At 45.9% G+C, this 25262-nt stretch overlaps 1 protein-coding gene across 1 annotated transcript in view; it reads left to right on the plus strand.

Annotated features, from left to right (window-relative positions):
- Window positions 1-8103: 8103 nt before the first annotated feature.
- Window positions 8104-25262, plus strand: part of TENM3 (teneurin transmembrane protein 3) — a 1686859-nt gene continuing 1669700 nt past the window's right edge. Inside the window, exon 1 of the mRNA XM_045017713.1 lies at window positions 8104-8328. The gene's annotated coding sequence lies outside the window, so the exon portion shown is untranslated. The remainder of the gene's footprint in view (window positions 8329-25262) is intronic.

Below are 25262 nucleotides of genomic sequence, written 5' to 3' on the forward strand. Positions count from 1 at the left end.
TTCTTTTTTCTTCTATTTTCTCTTCCTTGTCTGTTGACTTTATTTTCAGAAACTATGAAATAAAATTTAAATTTTTTTTTTAAATGATTATCGTCTGAGGTGGAAGAGAAGGGATTTGAACGGAATGTGTGTCTCCACATGATGAACTGAAGCAAAATTATGTAACTTGAATTGATCTCTCCATTTGTTTTATAAACTGAAACATCAAGTTACATTATATCTTTAAGGATCAGATCGTGATTATGAAGTGGGCATTAATGACTATTGGTAGACAATTATGCCATTTTAAAAACCTCTTTTAAACCTCAGGAGTGTCGACACCTGCACATTTCTGACATCAGTTAGACCACCACTTTGCTAGCTCAGTGCTAATGCATATATTCAGTCTGAAAACTTCTATTCCTTGCCACAATCGCTCACTGTAAAGAGAGCTTTTCTTGTTAGATGTAGGGAGTGATGTTAGTGCAGACACAATCACTAACCTTACTGAGAACATTAGAAAATAAACTTCAGTTTCCTGTCTCCAAAATTGTGTTACATTAAACATATAGCTTTGTGAACCATTAGACAAGTGTCATTTATTTTTCAAAGTTATGTTCATGTTATTTGTGTGGCTGCATAAGTCTCCAGATTTTTTTAAAAGTAGTTTCTATAGAGGCAGTAACTGGAAATGGAATTTGTCATCTTTGAAAATGCTAAAGATCAGCAAAAGTAGAATTACTGTAGATCTGACCTTCCTTCTTCACTACTGACTGCCAGAACGATAAGTGGGTAAAAGACTGAGCACTCTGCAACAATAGCAAGAACTTACTGTAATGGATACTGACTAAGGACTGTACTTACAAACTGTTTGAGGCCGCATTTATGTAGAGATTTTTCATGCAACTTCTTTGGAAGACCATCATAATCAGAATGTAATGCAATATTCAACATTAAGAAAGGGTTATTTGGATAGCTAATGCATTATGCAGTTAGTATGCGGTGATGATAGTGGTGGAAGATGAATAAAGGAGTGAAGAAAAATTAAAATGGAGGACAAACTAGCACAAATGGGCCCTTTGCCTATTAATACATATAGAAAAGCAAGTGTTCAACTCATATAGCCTCTGCACAGGCTCAGATCATAAAATGAGCAGCTGATCTAACTTTTATGAACACTGACCTTCCTAACATTATTCGAGTAACAGTCACAGTGAATTACTTTTGAATAGTAGTAAAAGAGTTGGTCAGAAATAAAGAAATTGAGTCAGATTTTCAGTCTTAATGCAGCTTTTTCTTTAAAAATGAGTTAAAATAAAAATTTAAACCATTTGAGAATTTGTTTTTTGAAATTGTTGGACAATACCATCATTCTTTTATTATTAATTATTATTAATATTATTTATTTATATTTAAATTCCTCTTCTAAAATAAACTGTGAATTAAAAAAAAGAAGTGTGAGAGAGTATTGCTCTCATTTTTAACTGTTACTTTTCACTTTTAAAAGAAAAAGGGAAAGTGTTACTTTTGCTATGAAAATGATACTTTCCACACTTTGTTACCGCTTTCCAACTGGCAAAAGCTGGAATACAGTAAAAAAAAGAAAAGAAAAAAAAGTAGGTTTTCCACAACTTCTTAATTTATTACACATTCCCAATGGGAAAACTGAAATTGGTAATTTTTCCTTTTAAGATCCCCATGAGAAAAATTCCCATTTTCCAGCCAATTCTATTTTGTGTTGCTTAGGCTGTGCAAGGGAGTAGATTGTCTATAGATTCCCAACTGAGGATTCCCCTAGTAGGCTAGAGCCAATACAGCTTCCCCCATGCTACTTTCTTACTGTCGTGCTGGCTGGAGTGATCAGAGTAGGGATAGCAAATAGTCTTGTGGCACCTTATAGACTAACAGACGTTTTGGAGCATGAGCTTTCGTGGGTGAATGCCCACTTCGTCGGATGCATGTAGTGGAAATTTCTACTACATGCATCCGACGAAGTGAGTATTCACCCATGAAAGCTCAAGCTCCAAAATGTCTGTTAGTCTATAAGGTGCCACAAGACTCTTTGCTGCTCTTACAGATCCAAACTAACACGGCTACCCCTCTGATACCAGAGTAGGGATGTGGCCAGAATGCCCTGCACCCCATCTGTTCCCATCTTGTGCATGATCTCTTGGGGATCATTGGTAAGAACACCCAGTGGTCAAGGCCAAGACAGGAGCAGAGCTAGGCAGAGATTAGGAACCATAACCAGCTTCCTTATGGTATCCAACTCTGCTGCACCAAGCAGATCTTAGCTGCAGGACAGAACTGCCTGTTGCTTAAGTTAAGATCAGGCATGCGGATTATCATTTCCACTTCCTTTAATTGTTCTATGCCAGTGTTCAGAAGTTGCTTCACAACTGGCATTCATTTCCCCTTTTTTTCCTCTATGGCAGGATGAAGGGATACTACATAGTCTGTGGTGAAGAAAGGGTTAATTCTAGCTTTGCCAAAGTGACATCGTTCTTTGACTATGAGAAAGGGATCAAGAGACTTTATCTGTTGGACCATATGAACTGGAACCATAAACGCACTGAACACTGAATCTCACCAAATGAGGGTCAACCCATCCTCATCATCGTATCCACTCATTATACTCCACACCCGAACATAGTCATTATATGAACATACCCTCATATTTCAATGTCTCCACTTTGACTCGTCAACCTTTTACCCCCCAATTGGGGATATTGCAGATGATATATTCCTTATACCACCCAATTTTAAACCGAAATTCGCACCCCTTGATAATCTGTATATTATTCCCTGATAACCAGAAACTTCTATGTTTAAACTCTGTATCGTCACTTTTTTTTTAAACATCATCTTAATAACATTTTTAAATCTCTCTCCCTGCACAGTTGCTCTGGGGAAATGCTTTGAGAGTAGTTGCTTGGGAGATAGAGTGGCATAAATGCCTTTAGGAAGGTAGGGCTCCAAATTTAGGGGCCACAGGATGGGAATGAACTGCCATGTGTGGATTTTGTTTAGTTTTCTGATAGTTAAATTACTGTCTTTTCTTGTGGTGAACACTAACCCCTGAGGAAGAGGTCTTGCTGACTATGACTTTACTTTTGTTTTCTCTGAGTCATCCTACTAGTTTAAAAACAGGAGATTGGCAAAGTGTAGAATCTCTTGCAGGGCCCCTTGAAATCTCCATTATAAAAGCATTCCTCTGGGTATTTAAGCCTCCTCTGCACTAGAAAAGGTTTGTCAATATAGCAATAGGGTCTGTATGTGTAGAGGAAGCTTGTACAGCAAAAAGTGCTTTTGCTGGAATAGCTTAGTCAGAATATTTTCGTTAGTTCCTTGGACGAAGTAAGCTGTATTAGGAAAAGCACTTTTATGCTAGTAAAATCACATCTACACTAGAGCTTTTGCCAGAACAGAAATGTCACACATACACACACACACACACACACCTCTCGTAGACATTGCTATACCAGCAAAGTATCACATCACTAGATACATCCTGGAATCTTGACACTTTGCCTGCACTCCATGAATTCCAGGAAACAACTTTGAGTTTGTGTAAAAATGGCACTTCTGTCCTGCAGAGTAGGTGGAAAGTTAAGATTGTGGGACTGTAACTGACGAATAGTCATTTTCTTTCTATAACCAGGATTTTTCAAAATTAAGGCCCAACTATTCAGCTCCTAAATCCTTATTTAGGCACTTGCCTTACTATCAAGTGCTAAACACACACCTATTCCTGTTGGCCTTAGGTTAGATCAAGGTGTGCTTCTGGGTGTCAGTTTACAGGAAAATCAGGAAAAAGCTTAAATATGGAGGTTGGGGGGGAGATTTTCAGAAGTGCCAAAGGGTTTTAGGAGCACAAGTCCCAGAGCTTGTGCTCCTAAAACCATCAGATGTGTTTGAAAATGACCCCCAAAGGAGCTTAACATTAGGGTTTCATTTTTCACATTCTGGCCCATATGAAGATTAGGTGAAGTGCCCATTGACCAACTGATTGAAAATGTACAATGGCATCAGCAGTATTGAGCATCTGTTGAGACAGTCATTTTTAGAGTATAAGAGTTCTGGCAACATCAGAAGACACTTCTCAAATAGTTTTCTCATATTCTGCCATTAAAACATGCTGTTCCTGGCTCTTACATGGTGAGAGGAGCTATGTCTAGATTCTTGATTCCAAAGACATAGTGCAATGCTAGATGTCCTGCGCTCATTTTATAATGAAAAGGGTTTTTTTTCTATTTCCTAATTTAAAATAAATTGTCACCCACAGTAGGCTTACTGTGTCTCCTTTTGATGTCTACTTTTGAAAAAAATAGACATATAGAACACTGTGTGAATAGAATGCCCTACTATAGATATATATATAGCAAGAAATTCCTTTCAAATGGTAAGATATAACTGTCTGTATTATCACCAGGCTTATACTGTGCATTTGGAGAGGAGGAAAAAATAAATGTTTATCAATAGTAAAACAGCAGTAAAGAGGAAAATTAATTACAGAGATGTCAGTCTCAGCCATTGTTTGGGATCGAAAGCAGGTTACTAAATATTGTCAGTTGTGTCATGTCTTATCATGGTGGTAAGGTATGTATTGCCTTACTTGAGTGTATTTTGTGCATTTGTTCTTTCTGCTCTAAATGAATATTTCTGTGAAGGCAGAGTTGGTTAATTCTGTCAACTGCTCAGAACTGGGAGATACCTCTATCTTTCATAGCCTCAGAATTAATTTTTAATTGGGGCAACAATAAACCTTGTTTGGTAAAGTTAGGACAGTAAGAGGATGTCTCCAGAGAAGTCTAGCAGCATAAGAATTTTGGACCTTCTAGTCATAGGCGCCAACTCCCTCAGTTTCTGGGGTGGTGCTCGACCCCTGCTCTGCCCCAGGTCCCACCCCCACTCTACCCCTTTCCCCAAGTCTCTGCCCCCACCCTGCCTCTTCCTGCTCCCACCTGCCCCCCCCCCCCCCGTGCCTCCGGCCTGCCATGGATCAGCTGTTCAGTAGCGAGCAGGAGGCGCTAGGGTGCTAAGCAGCCAATATTTTTTCCTGTGGGTACTCCAGGGGTGGGGCACCCACGGAGTAGGCGCCTATGCTTCTAATATCTCTAACTTTCAGCATAAAATAGATCTGAATGTTTTTCACATGGTACAGCCTTGGATAAAAAGAAAATTTAGTGCTATATACTTTTGAATTTAAGATTACATAGCCTGTCAGATGCTTATATCCTTTCCCCCCACACACACAATAAAAAAGTAGTTCATTCAAGACAAGCACTGTATTTGTGAATAGTGTGCAAAATATGTTATGACTATGTGGGAAAAAAATATTAGATGTACAAAATACATAGTGTTTGTAGTCTCCATTTATTTTTTTATGGTGGTATTCAAAGAGAAGTACAACAGTTATAGTAAACAGTATACAGGGCCAGATTAACCTTTTGTGGGCCCAGCACCAACACATTTGTGGGCCCCCATGGAAGCAATGGAGTATGGCGCAGGGACGTCAGTCCCCAAAGCGAGGAGCCAGCCAGAGGCAATGAGGCATGGCAGGGGCACCATTTACAAACCGGCAGTTGCCAGATGCACATTGGCCCACCTGGCCCTATGCTGCCAGCATGTCACTTCCCCTCAGAGGTGGGCCCATGCTGCACCACCCAGCACCCCGGCCAACACTGGAACCACCCCCCCCCCAGCCCCGATTGCCTATTGCCAGAGCTCCCCCGGACCTGCTATTCCCAGCACCTCCCCTGACCGCACCCCACAAATGCACAGCACTCTGCACAACACCATCTTTGCCCAGCACCCCCCTGCCCACAGCCCCACCACCAGGGCCATCCTTAGGATTTATGGGGCCCTACACAGTATTATTAAACTGGTGCCCCTATGCCCAGCTTGGGGCACAGCCACCACCCCCGCCTGCAGAACCCCTGAAGACAACCCCCCCCCCACTCACTGGCCCTGCTGGGAAGCAACTGTGTTTGCTGGGCTGAGCCAGCAGCACAGCCAGAGCTGGTCCCAGGGCAGGGAATCACTCTGGCCCCTCTGGAGCAGCATAATCAGCCAAGCCTGGGCCTGCCTGGGCCAGACTCCCTCAGGACCCAGTTGCCTGGAGGGGCCCAGGCAAGCCCCCCACACTGTCATTCCCCCCCCCCCACACACCTTGCTGAGACTGGCCAGGCTCTGCACTAGCCCCAGGCAGCTTAGCTCATGGGGGGACAGGCGGGGCCTCACAAGTGGTGGGAAGCAGAGTGTCGGGAGCCAGAGGTGCACTGGTCTTCAGCCAGGGGGTGGAGAGGAGCCCTCGTCCTAAGAAGCAAGTGATGGGTGGTGAGGAGACAGCGGGCTGGCAGGGCCCCTTCTGAGCCACTGGCACCATTGTAAACCCGGCACTGAATATATACAGTATGTACTGTGTATATTTTTTTTCAACATAGATTGTATTTCCATAATCTAGCCAGTATATTGTTGATGTATAACTTGCTGCTTAACAAAACCCAGAATAATTGTTACTATATCATAAAACAAATTATTTTGATCAAGGAATCGAACAATTTTATTTCTTAAAATTACACTGTTAACCATGGTACATATGGTTACGATTGAAACACTGAAATTTTCACTTTTTTCCAAAGGAATTTTTAATTGCTGGTGTGAATTGCAATAACTTTCTTATTGGAACCTAAATGGATGATCAATAACAGATACAGTGAATATTTTTTGCTTGAATGAATAAGGATTCCATATTATCTTCTTTATATTTTGTGCACATAAAGAGTAAGTCTAGAGTTAAAAAGAATGTGAAGGCTAAAAAATAGAAATTAGATTCACTCTCAAAATCAAGTGTCAGACTTTTTGATGGATTCATACTGAGAGGAAAGTTTTACTCCTTGTTACAGTAATTTGATCTTCCAAATTGGCAGAGATCAAAGGAAGAGAGAGAAATAGCTCGGAGTGGCAAGAGAGAGCACTAGAAATCAAAAGGAGGTACATTTGGTAGATGAGTGGCTCATTTTCACAGGCAACCAATGTTGGCATGACTTTAGTAGCATCACTGGCTAGCTTTATGGTGTTTGCAGGTGTTTTGGAGATGCTGCTCTCTCAGCTTTGGAAGAAATTATTGCAGACTACATTGGCTGCAGTTCTGTGCCAAATCAGTTGTTGTTAGGAAATCTCAAAGGCTGCAGGTGGCACACTGTCACCTAATGAATCACTATCTTCCCACTATGTTAATACTAAGCCAGAGTCTCAGCATGGTTCTAGTGGCATTGTGCTTCTAGAGCATGCCATTGTTTTGAATATGTTGAATAACTCAGTGCCTGGTCCACGTGTGGTCACTGAAGATTCCATGGTCCATTTTGTAAAAGTAGTGGTTTAATCTCGGTATCTGCCCATATTTCAAACTGGGCATTATATGGCATTTGATTTAAATTCTCCATTTAAATTCTCTTTAACTGAATTCTTCACCTGTGTGTCTTCTCTTCTAATCCCAAGCTTCTATGTAGTATAGCTATGACCATTATAGTGACCTTACATTTTGTTATTGGTGAGTAATGAATGTTGTTCTTAATGTTGAAGCAGCAAAGAATCCTGTGGCACCTTATAGACTAACAGACGTTTTGCAGCATGAGCTTTTGTGGGTGAATACCCACTTCTTCACTTGCATCTGAAGAAGTGGGTATTCACCCACGAAAGCTCATGCTGCAAAACGTCTGTTAGTCTATAAGGTGCCACAGGATTCTTTGCTGCTTCTACAGAACCAGACTAACACGGCTACCCCTCTGGTTCTTAATGTTATAGAACAAAGCATACTGCCCTTTAAGGGCAGATGCAGGGCTAGCTTCTCTATTACAGGGCCTTAGCCCCTTTCTGGCCAGGCATTCTGGGATTTCTATTTCCCTGGGATCATGTAATGATAGGCTGAGTGTAAGGGCTGCTGAGAAAAGCAACAGGATATGAAAACAAATCCACTGGGGTAATGTGACTGTGAGGGGAGGTAGTTCTCCTACTGGGAGCCTTGAAGAGGCACAGCTGTGGTAGTTTAGGTGTCTCCTGGCAAAAGTCTATTGAAGAAACCTGAGCAGGGTTTGGTCAGAAGCTAGTGAGGAGGCTAGAACTATTGTGCAGTTCTACACTCAGAGGGGTGAAAGGATTTTTCACAGATCTTAATGAGAAATCTGTGGGGGAATTTCCTATGAAAGTACTGGAAAATAACTTGTCTATTAATAACCTAGACCACAGGAGGTGAGAGTATTTGTGAACTTCAGTGGATAATATGTGAATACTGTAGAGACAGAGGGATGGAAACTGAGGCTTGCCTATATACTTCGTAATGCAGCAGTAAGTAAGACCCCCTTCTTTATGTATTGGAAACATTCTTAGTGTAACTCCATTTTAAATTGCTCACATCTCTCTCAAATATGTACATGAAACTTTCTAGGTTTTGGTTTGGGCCAAAGTGGGACTTTAGTTTATTTGTTTTGGAAAACTTGAGGAGAGACCACTCAGCTACTTTAACTTGTTAGAATTTTTTTTAAAGTCATTTTTCTGCTTTTTGATACACTTTTTAATGTATGAATATCAAGAAAAATCATAACTTTGTTACTTAATGATTAACCTCAGCTAATTCTAGTTATTAAACATATGTGTGGTGCCTAACCATAATGAGCTAAGTTCCCCAGGCCCCTGGATAAATCACACCTACAGCAATTGCCTTAAGCAACATCCTTCCCATGTCTTCATAGACAAGCAGGTCTCTGCAATATATTTTACTACAGGAGATTCAACTTTCCTGCTACCTTTAGGCTCAGAATTCAGAATAATTTCAAATTGTTTAGGAGTACTCTGTGCTTCCCATTATCTTTTCCATTTAATATTCAGTTTCTGAAAAAGTGTAGCTGGTGAGTGCCAACTAATAATGCATATGATATTCCTGAATTGTTTAAAAAACAACACTTTCATTTTTAAGTTCAAATGCATGTGGCTATTAATTAGTCTTATAGTGCATAGAAGTCACAGTGAAGACTAGGCTCCTATTGTTCAAACAAATAAGAATTTAGGAATAGACAAGATAGTTGCAGGGTGAGGGAAAGAGAGAGAACCTACAAGAAGCATAAACAGAGTGGTGGTTTGCAATGATCATGTTAGTTCCACAGGTTTCGGTTTGTTTGGGTTTCTGATTGTTTTATTTGTCTATGGTTCTCTTCAATAACATGGCCTGGTGGGGTTTTATGTTTATGTGGGCAAAGAAGGTAAGAAGGAAGGCTCCAAAACTTGTTTGAGTTGGACTCCAGCAAATCATGAGAGGGAATGAGTTCCAAAGGCGGGGTTCCCTGGTTGAGAGCTTTGCTGCTCACTGTGGAGTGTTCCACCCAGAGATCTCCTTCCTTTTTGGACTGGAATTCTGTTCTCAACGTATCCACTCTTACTTCCTTTACTCCTCTTTCATCTCTTACCATGCCCTGACAGGCTTATTATACTTACAATGGACTTTAGCCAGCATCCATCGTTTTCTGTTTCTGTTGGGTTTGCTTTCCATTTTTTCTTATTATTCTGCTACTTTTCCCCTCTCCTTCTGCCCCATTCTGTCACCAGCTTTCTTTTTCAGCCTTCAAATTTCCTCCTTCCTCTCCTCTATTTTGCCAGTTCCTTCCCATGTCTGTCTTCCCCAATTTCCTCTAATCCTTCTCTCTCTCTCTCTCTCTCTCTCTCACTCTCCTCCCATCTCACCCTGTTTCCAACCTACACTTCCCTCTCTTTCCACTTTCTACTCCTTCCTCATTTCCCTGGACTAGTCTATGCATGAAAATGGCATTTTTTCCTGCCTCACTGCTTCCAGTAACAACCTCTTTCCTCAGAACAGCTCACCCCTTTGGTCTATCAGACTGTCAGTAATTAGCAGCATTCTTCCATTGTCTAACAATTAGCAAAACCAATGTTTCCATTGTAATTTAAACCCCTAGTTCCTTCACACATCCACAATTCTTCTTAAACGTATACACAGAATATTCTTCTAATTGAGCTCATGCCTGTCTTTAGCAACAACATGAAGGGCTTAAAAAAAAGAAGGCCCCTGTGCAGGTCATCCTGGGTACGTCTACACTACGGGACTATTCCGAATTTGCATAAACCGGTTTTGTAAAACAGATTTTATAAAATCGAGTGCGCGCGGCCACACTAAACACATTAAATCGGTGGTGTGTGTCCATGGTCCGAGGCTAGCGTCGATTTCTGGAGCGTTGCACTGTGGGTAGCTATTCCCTAGCTATCCCATAGTTCCCGCAGCCTCCCCCGCCCCTTGGAACTTCCGGGTTGAGATCCCAGTGCCTGATGGGGCAAAAATCATTGTCGCGGGTAGTTCTGGGTAAATGTCGTCAGTCACTCCTTCGTCTGGGAAAGCAACGGCAGACAAGCATTTCGCGCCTTTTTCCCCTGGATTGCCCTGGCAGATGCCATAGCATGGCAATCATGGAGCTTTTTTTGCCGTTTGTGACTCTCACCGTATGTGTACTAGATGCCGCTCACACAGGCGATTCAGCAGCGCTACACAGAAGCATGCTTTTGCTTTTGCATGACAGCAGAGATGGTTACTAGCCATATTGCACCATCGAAATCCTTCCATAAATTGGAACTGAGGATGATCATGGCTACCAGTCCTTTTGTACCATTTGCTGCTAGTGCTCCTGGTCAATCAGCCAGGGGCGCAAAAGCCAAGAGTGGTTACTAGCCATATTGTACCTTCCATCGTTTTGTATCATTGGCTGCTGTCATAAGTGCCCCTGGCCGATCAGCCAGGGGCGCAAAAGCAAAAATTGGGAATGACTCCCTGAGTCAATCCCTCCTTTTTGGTATCTAAAAATAGAATCAGTGCTGCCTAATATAGGCAAGTGTGCTAGAGAACCACCTGCTCTGTGTCAGAGCCCGCAGAAATTATTATCTGTATGCTATTCACAGGGGGTGCTCCTGTAACAACCCCACCTGTTGATTCCGTTCTTCCCCCAGCCTTTCTTGGCTACCGTAGCATTGTCCCCCCATTTGTGTGATGAATTAATAAAGAATGCAGGAATAAGACACACTGACTTGTTAGTGAGAAATGAGTGGAAGGCAGCCTCCAGCTGCTATGATAGTCCAGACAGGACATTAAGCAGTGTGTAGGAGAGAAGCCCAGCATCCCACTGCTAGTCCAGGGGCAACTGAATCTTTTCTTTACACATGAAGGGTGGGGGCTGATGGAGCTCAGCCCCCTGTTGCTATGATGAGGATGGTTACCAGCCATATTGCACCATCCATCCACCAGAAAAAATTAGGGCCAATAGGCTGATGACGAGGACGGTTACCAGTCCTTTTGTACCATCAGCTGAGGCTGATGATGAGGATGGATTTCCATCATTTTGTACCATCAGCCGCCCATGACGGGGGGGAGCAAGGATGTTGGTGTTGAGTGCTGCACTATCGCGTCTATCTGCAGCATTCAGTAAAGATAGGGTGACATGTAAAAGAGTCAGAGGATTGTTTTACCTTTCGCTTCTGGGGGTGGGTGGGGGGTGGGTGAGTAGATTGCCAAGCTATGCCCTGACCCGCGGGCACTGTGTTTGACCCTAGAAGCATTTGGAGCTCAGCCAAGAATGCAAATAATTTTAGGAGGCTGCAGGAACTGTGGGATAGCTTCAGTCCTCCAGTCCATGCGCATCCATTTGATTCTTTGGCTTTCCGTTACGCTTGTCACGCTGCAGTGCGCTGAGTCCCTGCTATGGCGTCTGTCTGGAGATTTTTAAAAAAGGATTCTGAATTTCATCTTCTGTAACGGAGCGCTGATAGAACGGATAGAACGGATTTGCCTGCCCTTACAGCGATCACATCCGCATGGTCCATGCGGGAGCTCTTTTTTTTATTTTGATTTCGGACTGCATCGCCACCCGTGCTGATCGGAGCTCCACGCTGGGCAAACAGGAAATATTCAAAAGTTCGCGGGGCTTTTCCTGTTTACCTGTTTACCATCCGAGTTCAGATTGCGGTCCAGAGCGGTCACTGGTGCACTGTGGGATAGCTCCCGGAGGCCAATACCGTCGATCAGCGTCCACACTAACCCTAATCCGATATGTTAATACCGATACTAGCGTTACTCCTCTCGTTAGGGAGGAGTACAGAAACCGGTTTAAAGAGCCATTAAAATCGATATAAGGTGCCTCCTAGTGTGGACGGTTTTGGCGTTAAATCGGTTTTATGCTCCTAAAACCGATTTAAACGCCTAGTGTAGACCAGGCTCCTCACATTGCCCCAGAGAACTGAAGTTGGCATAATCTTCCCTTAGCCTTTTACCTGCCTAAGGTTATAAAATATTTTGAGATCCTTTGGTAGATCCTAGACTAAATGAGCTAACTATATGTAAATTGTTCATTCCTGACCACCTTGAGTAAAGATATAAAGAGCCACTAGCAGCCTTAATTTCTGCTTTTCTGCCTTAAGAGCACTGCTCACATTTGTCTTAGGCCTGGTCTACACTAGGACTTTAATTCGAATTTAGCAGCATTAATTCGAACTAACCGCTCAACCGTCCACACCAGGAAGCCATTTAATTCGAACTAGAGGGCTCTTTAGTTCGAATTTGGTACTCCACCCCGACAGGTGGAGTAATGCTAAATTCGACATGGCTAGCTCGAATTAGGCTAGGTGTGGATGCAAATCGAACTTAGTAGCTCCGGGAGCTATCCCACAGTGCACCACTCTGTTGACGCTCTGGACAGCAGTCCGAGCTTGGATGCTCTGACCAGCCACACAGGAAACGACCCGGGAAAATTTGAATTCCTTTTCCTGTCTGGGCACTTTGAATCTGACGTCCTGGTTGGACATCGGGGCGAGCTCCGCAGCACCTGCAACGATGCAGAGCTCTCCAGCAGAGGAGTCCAGGCAATCCAAGAATAGAAAGAGGTCCCCAGCATGGACTGACCGGGAAGTCATGGATCTGATCGGTGTGTGGGGCGAGGAGTCTGTGCTCTCGGAGCTGCGCTCCAACAAGCGGAATGCAAAGACCTTCGAGAAGGTCTCCAAAGCCATGATAGACAAAGGATACAGCCGGGATGCGATGCAGTGCCGCGTGAAAGTCAAGGACCTGAGACAAGGTTACCAAAAAGTCAGAGCGGCAAACGGACGCTCCGGAGCACAGCCCCAGACATGCCGCTTCTACGAGGCACTGCATGCCATTCTCGGTGGGTCTGCCACCACTGCCCCACCAGTGACCGTGGACTCTGAGGATGGCATAGTGTACCTGGACAGTTCCTCGGCGATGTTCGCCGATGGGGAAGATGAGGAAGGGTTTGTGGAGGACGGCGCAGGCGACAGCGAACACAACACCGCTTGCCCTGACAGCCAGGATCTCTTCATCACCCTCACAGAGATCCCCTACCAACCGTCCCCGCCCGTTAACCCGGACTCAGAATCAGGGGAAGGATCAGGCGGTAAATGCTATAAACATGGAAACTTTTATTTTTTAAAAAACAGGTATAGAAAAAATAGAAATACTATATACAAAATTTTAAATGTCAAACTATATAAATAGTAGGTCCACACATATAGGGATTGAACAATAATCCTCTTGGGACAGTTCAACAAAGCTCTCAGAGAGCTGCTCGAAAAGCCTCCGCAGGAGGCTCCTGGGGAGAGGTGCCTTATTCGGTGCTCCATGGAAGCACACTCTTCCGCGCCAGGACATCCTAATGTAGAGAGGAATCATCGCCTCCACCAGCATTGCTGCATATGGTCCTGGTCTGTGCAGGGCTTCCATTAGCATCCGCTCTCTCTGACTCCGAGTGACCCGCCTCAGGGTGATGTCGTTCTGCACAGGCTGCATCTAAGTAGGGCAATTAGTGTATTGTTACTATTGTTAATGGTTTACAATTAGGTTGCATAACAACGACCCGCGCTTAACAGCCACGTGCTGGAGGCCACAGAGAACAACCATACATTGATCTTTCCCGTGCACTGGCGGGAGGGGCTGGAAAAGGCTCAGCCTTTCTGCTTTCCAGATTGCCTTTAGCAGGAGAGCACAGCTATCCACTAACTGATAAGCATGATCTACTTTAAGGCTTACCAGGACTGTCTGCAAGACGGATTCAGCTGTCTCTCCCCGCTTGTCCGCTCTCCTGTGCAATGGCGCCGCCAATGAGAGCGTATTCCGAAATCTCGAACTTGTCCTGAGATCTCGTGGAACTTGGTGCCCTGTATGGTCTTGTTCAGAGAAACTGACTAGACTGTGTTCACTGTTCGCAAACATGTATCTGTTCAAGGAAATCACTTACTGTTTCCCATCACACAGCTTCTGCTCTTTCCCGGACTGCCCCGGCATCCCCCTCGCAGAGGCTGGCTCAGATTAGGCGGCGAAAGAAAAAGACTCGGGACGAGATGTTCGCGGAACTGATGGCCTGCTCCAGAGCCGAGGCGGCCCAGCAGAGCCAGTGGAGGGAGACCCTCTCTCAGCAGCAGCGCTCACACAGCGAACGGGAGGACAGGTGGCGGCAGGAAGACCAGCAGGCGACTCAAACGCTGCTTGGGCTAATGAGGGAGCAAATGGACACGCTCCGGCGCCTTGTTGATGTTCTGCAGGACCGCAGGCAGGAGGAGAGAGCCCCCCTGCACTGTATCTGCAACCACCCTCCAACGCCAAGAAGTTCTGTCCCCCCCTCACCGAAAATTACAAGAAAATTACAAGAAAATTACAAGACGGAGGGGCGGTAGGGGCCGTGAGAACTGTCACTGCACCACAGCTGAGCGCTAATGTACCACACACCTCTGACGCTATAACTGTGTAGAAGCGCTTCCCTTACAGCATCACCCAGTCCCAAATCCAAGTTTCATCACCCCACTATGTAGTAGATTAATAAAAGCTGCTTGCTGTTGTTCATTCTTTCCGTCACGTCTTTCGTGTCAGAAGACTGTGTATGTAGGGGGGGGCAGGGGATTTATAATTGCACGGGATAGCCTACATTAGCAGGGTACAGACAGACTGCAGTCAGTAGTCACCAGGGTCACTCTGTGTGGTGTATGCTGCCCCGGGTCATTCTGTGATGTGTACGCTTGTCCACGGTCCTAGCGCCTGCTACCCCCTAATGTTAAGGCATGCTGCCCTTACCATGCACTTCCACCGTAGGCGCGATCCTCTCCGCTGCCCTGAGCCCCAACAAGAGCCCTCATCCACGGACAGATACTCACCCTTCCCCCACACCCGTCACCCCTTCCTACGCCCAAGCCCAGAGCCTGCATCCAAATCCCTATCCAAAGACGGCACCACTCGCCCCTTCCTGCAAACCCACCCCTACATGCACAACCACTTGAAACCGTCCCCCACCCCAGAGACCTATGTAGGAGCAGGAGGCTGTCCGTCCTGTATTGTACAAGCGGTCTGTACATCAGTGCACACCGTACCCAGCACAGTATGCGTCCATGTTTCAAACCCTGAACAGAAATGCAAAGTAAAAGAAAGATTTATTAACAATAACTGTTCCGTTTAATTTGTTTTAAAACGTGTTTTGGAAGTTGGGGAAACTTGGAGAACGGGGTATGTAACCGCAGATCTCACTCAACACATAGAGACACAGGCCCAGGATCAGCTTCTCTTAAAATCAAGTGGAGAGTCATAGGTTACCCTGCTCTCCGAGGAAACTTGCTTTCAAAGCCTCCCGGATACACAGCGCTTCCCGCTGGGATATTCTTTCGGCACGGGTGTCTGGCTGAGCGTAAACAGCAGCCAGGCGATTTGCCTCAACCTCCCATCCGGCCAAAAAGGTCTCGCCCTTCTCTCACAGACATTGTGGAGCACACAGCAAGCAGCAATAACTACGGGGATATTCTTTTCGCTGATGTCCGAGCGAGTCAGTAAGCTCCGCCACCTCCCCTTAAGACGTCCGAAAGCACACTCCACCACCATTCTGCACTTGCTCAGCCGGTAGTTGAAGAGTTCCTTCTCACTGTCCAAGGCGCCTGTATAGGGCTTCATGAGCCAGGGCATTAGCGGGTAGGCTGGGTCCCCGAGGATCACTGTAGGCATCTGCACATCCCCAACCGTTATTTTGTGGTCCGGGAAGAAAGTTCCTGCCTGGAGGCGTCTAAACAGACCAGAGTTCCTGAACACACGCGCGTCATGAACCTTGCCCGCCCACCCGACGAAGATGTTGGTAAAACGTCCCCTATGGTCCACCAGTGCTTGGAGCACCATTGAAAAGTAGCCCTTTCGGTTAATGTACTCGCTGGCCTGGTGGGCTGGTGCCAGGATAGGGATGTGAGTCCCATCTATAGCCCCACCGCAGTTTGGGAATCCCATCGCGGCGAAGCCATCTATGACGACCTGGACGTTTCCCAGAGTCACTACCTTTGAGAGCAGTTGCTCAACGATTGCGTGGGCTACTTGAATCACAGCAACCCCCACGGTAGATTTGCCCACACCAAAGTGGTTCGCTACTGACCGGTAGCTGTCTGGCGTTGCAAGTTTCCAGAGGGCTATGGCCACTCGCTTCTGCACACTCAGGGCTGCTCGTATCCGTGTGTCCTGGCGCTTCAGGGCAGGGGCCAGCAAGTTACAGAGTTCAAGGAAAGTGCCCTTACGCATCCTGAAGTTTCGCAGCCACTGTGATTCATCCCAGACCTGCAGCACTATGCGGTCCCACCAGTCCGTGCTTGTTTCCCGGGCCAAGAATCGCCGTTCCACACCATGAACTTGACCCATTGCCACCATGATCTCCACTGCGCGGCGTACCCTGCTTTGTGAGAGGTCTGCGCCACTCTCCTCACCGCGCTGCCGGAGCCTCCTCGCCCGATTTCTCAGCAGCTGACTGTGGAAGAGGTGGACGATAAGGTGCGAGGAGTTGACAACGGCCATAAGTGCAGCGATGATCGCAGCGGGCTCCATGCTCGCAGTGCTGTGGCGTCTGAGCTGTAACCGACCAGAGAAGGGCGCGAACAGATTTCCCGCCGGCGCTTTCAAGGAGAGAGGGCGGGAGTGACGGTTCAATAATGACAGTTACCCAAAACCACCCTTGACACATTTTTCCCCCAGCAGGCATTGGGGGCTCTACCCAGCATTCCAATGGGCAGCGGGGAGTGCGGGAACTGTGGGATAGCTTCCCACAGTGCACCGCTTCCAAAGTCGACGCTGGCCCCGTGAATGTGGACTCAGAAATTCGAATTAGTGTATTTAGTATGGATACACAAATTCGACTTCATAAGGTCGAATCCACAAATTCGAACTAAGTTGATTCGAAATAGTCTTGTAGTGTAGACAAGGCCTTAGTATTTGTGGGTGATTGCAGGAGGCTAGGAATTACAGCCTGAAGTGACTTGTGTGTATAGACTTAATCTGCAGAATGAGTTGACGCCTCAGTCTGGTAAGAGCATCTTGACAGAGAAATACTTCTGCTTGGTACAGTGGGAAGAGGAAGCAGGGTAGCAGAAACAGTTTAAAGAAGAAAGTGTGAATTAAAGAGTCAGCTGTAAATCTAAATTTAAGGACAGAGCAATTGAAATGACATCAATCTCAAACATGTTGTTTGTGTTTCTATTAATAACTTTTTTAAAAATCCACTGAGAAACTCACAAAGCTAGGCTACTATTTTTTTCTTTCTTTCTCCCCTGTCCTCTTACCAAGGAAGTTTGCTTCAGATTCCCCATTGGTAGAAAACAAAATGTACTTTACCAAAGGAAATATGCTCTGATATTGCAGTTTCAGTTTTCAGACAGCTGACTCTTTTTTTTTCCCCGTTTCCCTTGTTGATTTGTTTCAAAGATGAACTGTTGCCTTTTCTCACTCCCAGTTCCAGATGATTATTGCAGGGGTGAAAGTAACTTAAAGCACTTGCTGGTACTCCAGAATCCTGGAGAGGGGCATGGCCTCCACCGGAAGAGGCGGAGCCTTTAAATCCCCAGGCCTTTTAAATCAGGATTTAAAGGGCCCGGGGCTAGGGCTGTGGTAGCAGTAGCTGGGAGCCCCAAGCCCTTTAAATCACCCCCTGAGCTCCCAGCTGCAGAGGTGGCTGGGAGCCCTGGGCTTTGGGGGCAATTTAAATGGGCGATTTAAAGGACCCGGGGCTCTAGCTGCTGCTACCGCAGCAGAGCCCCGGGCCCTTTAAATTGCCGACGGAGCCCCAGGGCTCCAGCAGCAGCTCCTGCTGCCTCTACCCTCCAGGGCCCTTTAAATCGTCTCTGGAGCCAGCCCTGGGGTAGCAGCGGCAGGGCTCCGGTGGCTATTTAAAGGGCCCAGGGTGGTAGAGGCAGTGGAAGCCCCGAACCCTTTCAATAGCCACTAGAGCCCTGCCGCCGCTACCCCAGGGCTCCAGCAGGCTCCGGAAGCTATTTAAAGGGCCTGGGCCCTTTAAATTGTCCTTGGAGCCCTGGGGTAGCAGCAGTGGGGCTCCAGCAGCGATTTAAAGGGCCAGGGGTGGTAGCAGCAGCAGGAGCCCTGGGCCCTTTAAATTGCCACCCGAGCCCCGCAGCCGCTACCCCAGGGCTCTGGCAGCAATTTAAAGGGCCCTGGGCTCCAGACCTTTAAATTGCTGCGAGAGGAAGCCGGTCCACCCCGGTATGGTGCACCAGCTCTTGCCGGCAGGGGTGGCAGGTTTGTAGAAATTTTGGTGGTGGTGCCCAGAACCTGCCCCTGCCCAAACTCTGCCCCCCCAAACTCCACCCCGCACCTGTCCAAGACTCTGGGAGGGAGTTTGGTTGGGGGAGGAGGTCTGGGGTGCAGGCCCTGGGCTGGGGCAGGGGACTGGGGTGCAGGAGGGGTGCAGGCTCTTGGAGGAAGTTTGGGGATAAGAGGGGGTGTGGAGGGAGGGGGAGCAGGGGTGAGGGCTGTGGGGTGAGGCTGTGGGTGGATTTGGGATGTGGCTGGGGATGAGGGGTTTGGGGTGTTGGAGAGGCTCAGGGCTAAGACAGAGGGTTGGAGTGCGGGGGGATGAGGGATCTGGCTGGGGGTGTGGGCTCTGGGGTGGTCAGGGCTGGGGATGAGTTTGGGGTGCAGGCAGGCTGCCCTGGGACTGGAGCCAGAGAGAAGGACTCCCCCAGTGAGCTCTGGGGTAGGGACCCTCTTCTCCCCCCCCCCCCCACTGTCACTGCACATGCTCCTAAGGCCCCTCTCAGGTCCAGGAATCCCCCTCGCCTCCCCTGTGGTGGATGCCATGCCGGGGGAGTGGGGGCGGCAGCCATCACATGTGCGCCTCCTCCCCGCTGCTGCCCCTCACTGTAGCCGCCCCTTGCCCAGTGTGGGGCAAGAGCAGTGACTGCGGGCAGGGGACTACTGGTGGAGGGTCCCACTGGAAAATGAAAGGGTCCAAGGGGGAAGAGCAGCCTGCCCTGGCAGTAGTGGAGGGGGGCACTAGGCAGTTAATGCAGGCAGGCAGCATGGAGCTTAAGGGGACGGGGAGAGACAAACGCTCTGCTCCGGGACCCAGGGAGGTGTCTGGGGGCAGCAAAAGGGGGCTGGGGCACACTCAGGGGAGGTGTGGGGGGGGGCGGCAGCAGGTGGGGCCAGGGCGGAGACCCAGCCCCGAACATTCATGGAGCTGGGCTCCCGAACCCTCAATTTTGCAGGAGGCAGAGTCAGAGAGGGAGAGAATGCTCCATTTTCTTGCCGGTAGCTACTGCACCTTTTCTTACTGGTCCTCCGTACCGGCCCGTACTGGCTTACTTTCACCTCTGGATTATTGTAACCGTAACTTTGGGATTTCCAGTTGTTACAACAGAAGCTATCTTGGCAGACACTCTGGAGCTTTGAAATATACAAGAGAAAATTTTAAACTCCTTGAAACATCTACTCTTTTAAGCTTGTCTGGAACAGTTTTATGACTGACTACCTCCCCCCCCCCTTTTTTTTAAGTGTGTATATATAAATTACCAGGCTTGGTCTCTTTCATTTTAATTACAAAGAGTTTGACACCCATTAGGTCTCTTTCTCCTTCCCCCACTCACCCTCCCACAAACCCGAAGTCCTGCCCTCTACTGAGGAACCCCTCTCTCATCAGGAAGCAAGGTGTGGCTAGCAATCACAAGGGCATGCTGAAGACAGAGCAAACGGTGGGGGGAAACAAAAAAAGAGGAACAGCTTTGGAGTAAGGGTGGGAAAAATGACCCCCTCCCCCTGCTCAGCATCTAGTAGCAGACAGGGACTAAAAAAAGGAAAGGAGATGGAAAAGGAACCCTCAGAGTAATCGGGATCAAATGAGGGTGTGCTGAATGTTGCTGCTGTTTTGGTTTAGCTGGAGTCCCCAGATGGACCTGAATATTATTGTGCTAACTGCTGTGCCAGTAATGCTGTGCCTGTATAATAAGGTGCTTACGGGCTAAACTGAGAAAGACAAGGGGTGAATGATAGCTATGGAACAGCATTGTCCTAATTCTTAGATGAGAAACTAAAAAAGTGTTTGACCTTGCCCAAGGTCACATGGGGTGTCTGGAGGAGCCGAGCCAGGAATTGCAGACAAATCTCTTGAATCCCAGTGCAGAGACTTAAACACATAGCACTTGTAGAGGGACCGTAATTAAGGTTATTTAATTGACCTTAGATGACCATTTCCATGCTTCTCAGAGTTTGTGGGGGTGATTCTTTTTTTCAAATGAAACTGTAACTCTGCATTTCCCAGGCATCCACAGTTTAGTCTTGTTGTTTATATTACAGTATTCTTTTAAGGCACTTCCCCAAAAATGTTAGCTTGAACAGAAATAACACTAATACCTAGATCAGTGGTTCTCAACTTATTGTGGGCTACATATGCAGCTCTCTGTGTTATGTGGGCCACATCCATGTGATATATACATACACACCACCTTGCTTACTGTGGCTGCCCTGTTGGGTACATGGCACTCGACGCCTGACCCCAGTCAGTCGGGAGCAGAAGTGATCCTACCCACTGAGCCCTGGGGGACCCTAGCTGGGAAGCTGCCCATGGGACAAATTTCCACCCCAAATCAGCTTCTCCCCCTCCCCCCCCCGAGATGTGACTTAGAGGGCAGCCTTGTACTTTGGCTGTGAGCTCTGGATCTGGACATGGCCAGCAGGGGATGGGCAGATGGGAGTGGTCTGCTGCAGGCAGTCCGGGTCATGCTGGAGCATGTTCATCCCCACCATAAGTGACAGGTAGCTGTGGCTAGTGGGGGAACACGTCCCCCTCCCATTTCTCTGGACACCTTTGGCATGGATGCCCAGAAATGAGACAGAAAAGCTCTCCCGGTGGTGGCACTCAGTCATCCCCTTCTCTTCCCTCGCCACATCCCCTTTCCTCTCCCCACTGTCCCCTGTCCCTATTCCATTCCCTTATCTCCTCCCCTAGCCCCATCCCTTTATTTCCCCAGCCCCATCCCTTTATTTCCCCAGCCCCATCCCCTTTCCTCTCCATACTGTCCCTTCCCATCTGCCCCATTTTACCCATCCCCTTCTCATAACTCTGCCCTATCCCATCCCTCTTCCTTCCCCACTGCTTCGTCCTGCCCCCCACATGGACACTTGCCATTGTAGAGAAACAGGACACAGGACAGGTAGAAGGTGACGACAAAGGGTGCTAGGACCCAGGAAGCAGTGTCCTGGAGCTGCCAGCTCAGCTGGGGAGAGGCACTGAATGAGCTGGCGCAATGTCGGAAGGACAGAATCTCCCTATCACCCCCCAACAGGATGAGCCGAGTAAGCCTTTGAGAGAGGATTGGACTACATGACCTCCTGAGGTCTCTTCCAACCTTAATATAATATTATTCTAAGCCATGCTCAGCGCTCACAGAAATGGGGGATGGGGAGATGGTGGGTTGCCAACCCCCCCCCCCAAACAAACAAACAAACAAAAACAAACACACATGTCCATAGCTGGCATGGGTTGATGACCCAGCAACCCTACACTGTGTTCCTGCAGCAGGGCTCTGTGGCACAGTCTCCCCGTTGCTGGGAGTGGCAAACTTTGAATTTTTTGTAGCACACAGCTTGAAATGCAAGCAACCCACAGATTGATAACCACTGAGCTAGATCAACAACATTTTGTGAGAACTTTTTTACTTTTTAAAAGACATTTAACTATTGCTCAGCAACAAGAGTCCGAGACCTTACAAGTCACACAAGGAATCAAGTGAATATTGGAGGCTGATCAGGAACTGATCTGTTCCTTCCTTGGAGAAGAAAAGATGGGGATGCAGGGAGAGACATAAGTCTTTAAGTAAGTAAAGGTAGGTATAAAGAAGAGGGTGACACATTTTTTCTCCTCTGTCCACTTAGGACAGGACAGGAAATAATAGGCTTACATTGCACCAGGGAGAATTAGGACAGACATTAGAGAAAACTTCCTACCTATGAAGGTAGATAAGCACTGGACCAAACGACCTAGGGATTTTGTGGACTCTGTCATTGTATGTTTTAAAAAAACGGTTAGACAATACACCTGTGGTGTATTCCCAGCCATGATGTGTGCAGCTCTGTTGTGCATGCGGTTGCATATATGCAGCCCTCCACACCCAAGAAAGGCTGGTTACACCTTTAGACCAGCAACGAGCTGGACAGTAGAAAAACTGGCCAGGTGGCAACCCTAGCTGGCTTTTTGGGTACTTTTCCCTGGTTGTTTTCTGGCTGCTTCTGCTCACCAACACAAATACTTCCTTCAAACAGTACCCAGTGAAGCCCTTCTGACTACCTTGCATGTAGACTGTGGTTTGGGTGGTGGCTCCTAGTGTGTAAGCAATTTTATTCCAAAAAGAAGCTTAATTGTCTATTTATTCTGAATGACACACATATTTCACACCCACCAGCATAAAAGATGTTTTACCTGAATTCCATCATACCAGTGTGTTTCAGCAATAACACTTCAGTCTTGCATAGCACCATTTCTTTATCAAGGTTGTAAGATTTAATTTATATTTGTACACAATACCCCAGTCAGGCAGATATTGATTATAACCATTTCATAGGTGGGAAAAATTAATTGAAGTATATGGAGCTAGCCCAAGGTCATATGATGAGTCATCAGTAGAACCCAGGAGTCCTCTTCCCTGTCCTCAGCCCTAACCTCTAGCCTGTACTCTCAATGTGTAGTTATGATCATATGACAGCTGTTGTGAGTGCACATTCAAAAGATCTGTGTTCCTATATTGACTGCCATGTTAAAAGTGATTTCTATAAAATCCTTGCTAGTAGCAGCCTAGGAGAGGCTGCTGATGTAATGTAAATTTCACAGCACCTTGTGTGTGGGTTTTTTTTTTTTTTTTTGTAATTTCCCAATGCAGTTTGTGGTTTTGCCGTACAGTTTTCTAATTCTGTTCATGTAGTTTCTTGGGATAACATAGATCGAATAACCCTTAACTTTATTCTGTGATTTAATAAAATTATTGATTAGTAACTGTGAATTGATTTTTGTCAGGGGTGTAAATTTATTCATGCTTATTCTGCATGATCTGGTTTCTATATTTTATATTCATACAAATGAAAGATTCAATAGATATTAAATATCATTTAATATTATATCTAGCAGCCTAACAGGCCACCTACAGTAAGCTTATATTGGCAGCAAACAGGAGGAGGCCTATTGATTGTTAGTTTACAATAGTTTTGTTGCTCTGCTTTTAAAAAAAACAACACACATTTTTCCTCAGAATAACATGCCTTACATTCCATTCCCCATCTGCTATTCTACTGTGTAGTACAGAATGATTTAAATGTGGTGCTCACACTCTGTTTCCATTAAAATAAATGGGAGATCTACACAAAAAGGGGAGCATGGTTCTTGAAGAAGAGAATAAACTCCTACAATTTAACAGTGTAATGTACTCATTCCTGACAAAACTGTGCAAGCATAAGTCTGCACAGATGGATCCTTTTGCAGGTTTAGGGCCTAAAACCAACAGTTTAGTATCTCAGAATTTCCACCATTTTCTAATTCTACCATAGCTGCTGTCTTCTTGTGGTCACAAATCAAAATTGACTTGTGTCATAAACAGATAGTTAAGGGTTAAGGTCTCTTTTACCTGTAAAGGGTTAACATGCAGTACCTGATGACCACCTGACCAGAGGACCAATCAGAGACAAGATAATTTCAAATCTCTGTGGAGGGAAGCCTTTGTCTGTGTTCTTTGTTAGAGTCTCTCTTGGGAGTTAAGAGAGGCCAGACATGTCTCCAAGTTCTCCTGGAGTAGTTCCTACTATTCAATAGTGAGTATTAATTAGAAAGGCGGATTAGTCTTATAATTTGATTTCTACATTTGCAATTGTGTGTTTGCTGAAGGAAATTCTTTATTCCTGTTTGCTGTTACTTTGCTTTTACTGAAAAAGAAAGGGGGAGGGGGAATTCTCTCCAGGTTTATAGGTTAGACTCTGTGTATTGTTCCACCTTGGTATTACAGAGACAAGTTACTTTCTTTTTATCCTTTAATAAATCTTTTCTGTTAAGGACTTGGTTGATCTTTCCTTGGGTGAATTCTCAGGGAAAGGGGAGGAGGGAGGCATCCCTCTGTAGTTGGATCCCGGTATCTCTCCTAGGAAAAGGGAGGGGGGAGAGAAGAAGGGGGGGAATGGTTTATTTCTCCTAGGTATAAGAACTCCATGGATTTGGGGCTCTTGGGATCCCCAAGGATTTTGGGGAAGGACTGTGTCCCAATACACGTACATTATTGGGTGGTGGCAGCTTTTACCAGATCTAAACTAGAATTTAAGTTTAGAAGGATCCATGCAGGTCCCCATCTTGTGAACCCAACAGCTCCAAGTGGGGGTGAGACCTATGACAACTTGTATGTAAAAATTAAGAGATTTAAAAAAATAAATATAAAGGCTATTCCTGAGCATGGAAAAAGTCAAGTTGATTGTAACCCAAAAGTTTAGAAGCATTTGGCTTTGTCTCCTGAGATAGCTAGACCACATCTTGATTGTGTCTGAGGCTTAATAGCTTTAAGACTTTTTGGTTGCATGTTTATCTTACCTTTTTATATACAGTGAGCAGAATGCTTCCCTGAGGGGAGGGGAACCCTGTGAACAGAATATGTATTGAGCAGAAAAATATTAAGTTGATGATTATCTATATATTTTTCTTTAAACAATATGGACAATTTGATTAATTTTAGGAAAATCATAAATTCAATTGACAAAGTAAATAAAATATCTCCCCTTCATCTGATTTTGATTACTGATATTTAAAATCCTGGTTTGTCAGGACTAAGACTAAGTTTACCTTTTTGCTTTGTTTCTAAAAAGCAAGCAGAAAAATGTAATGTTCACATTAAATATTATAATATTTTAAAGTACCAATAATTATTTGGGGGTGGGGGAAAATTACTTG

Source organism: Mauremys mutica, chromosome 5, assembly GCF_020497125.1.
Source record: "Mauremys mutica isolate MM-2020 ecotype Southern chromosome 5, ASM2049712v1, whole genome shotgun sequence".
Taxonomy (NCBI): Eukaryota; Metazoa; Chordata; order Testudines; family Geoemydidae; genus Mauremys; species Mauremys mutica.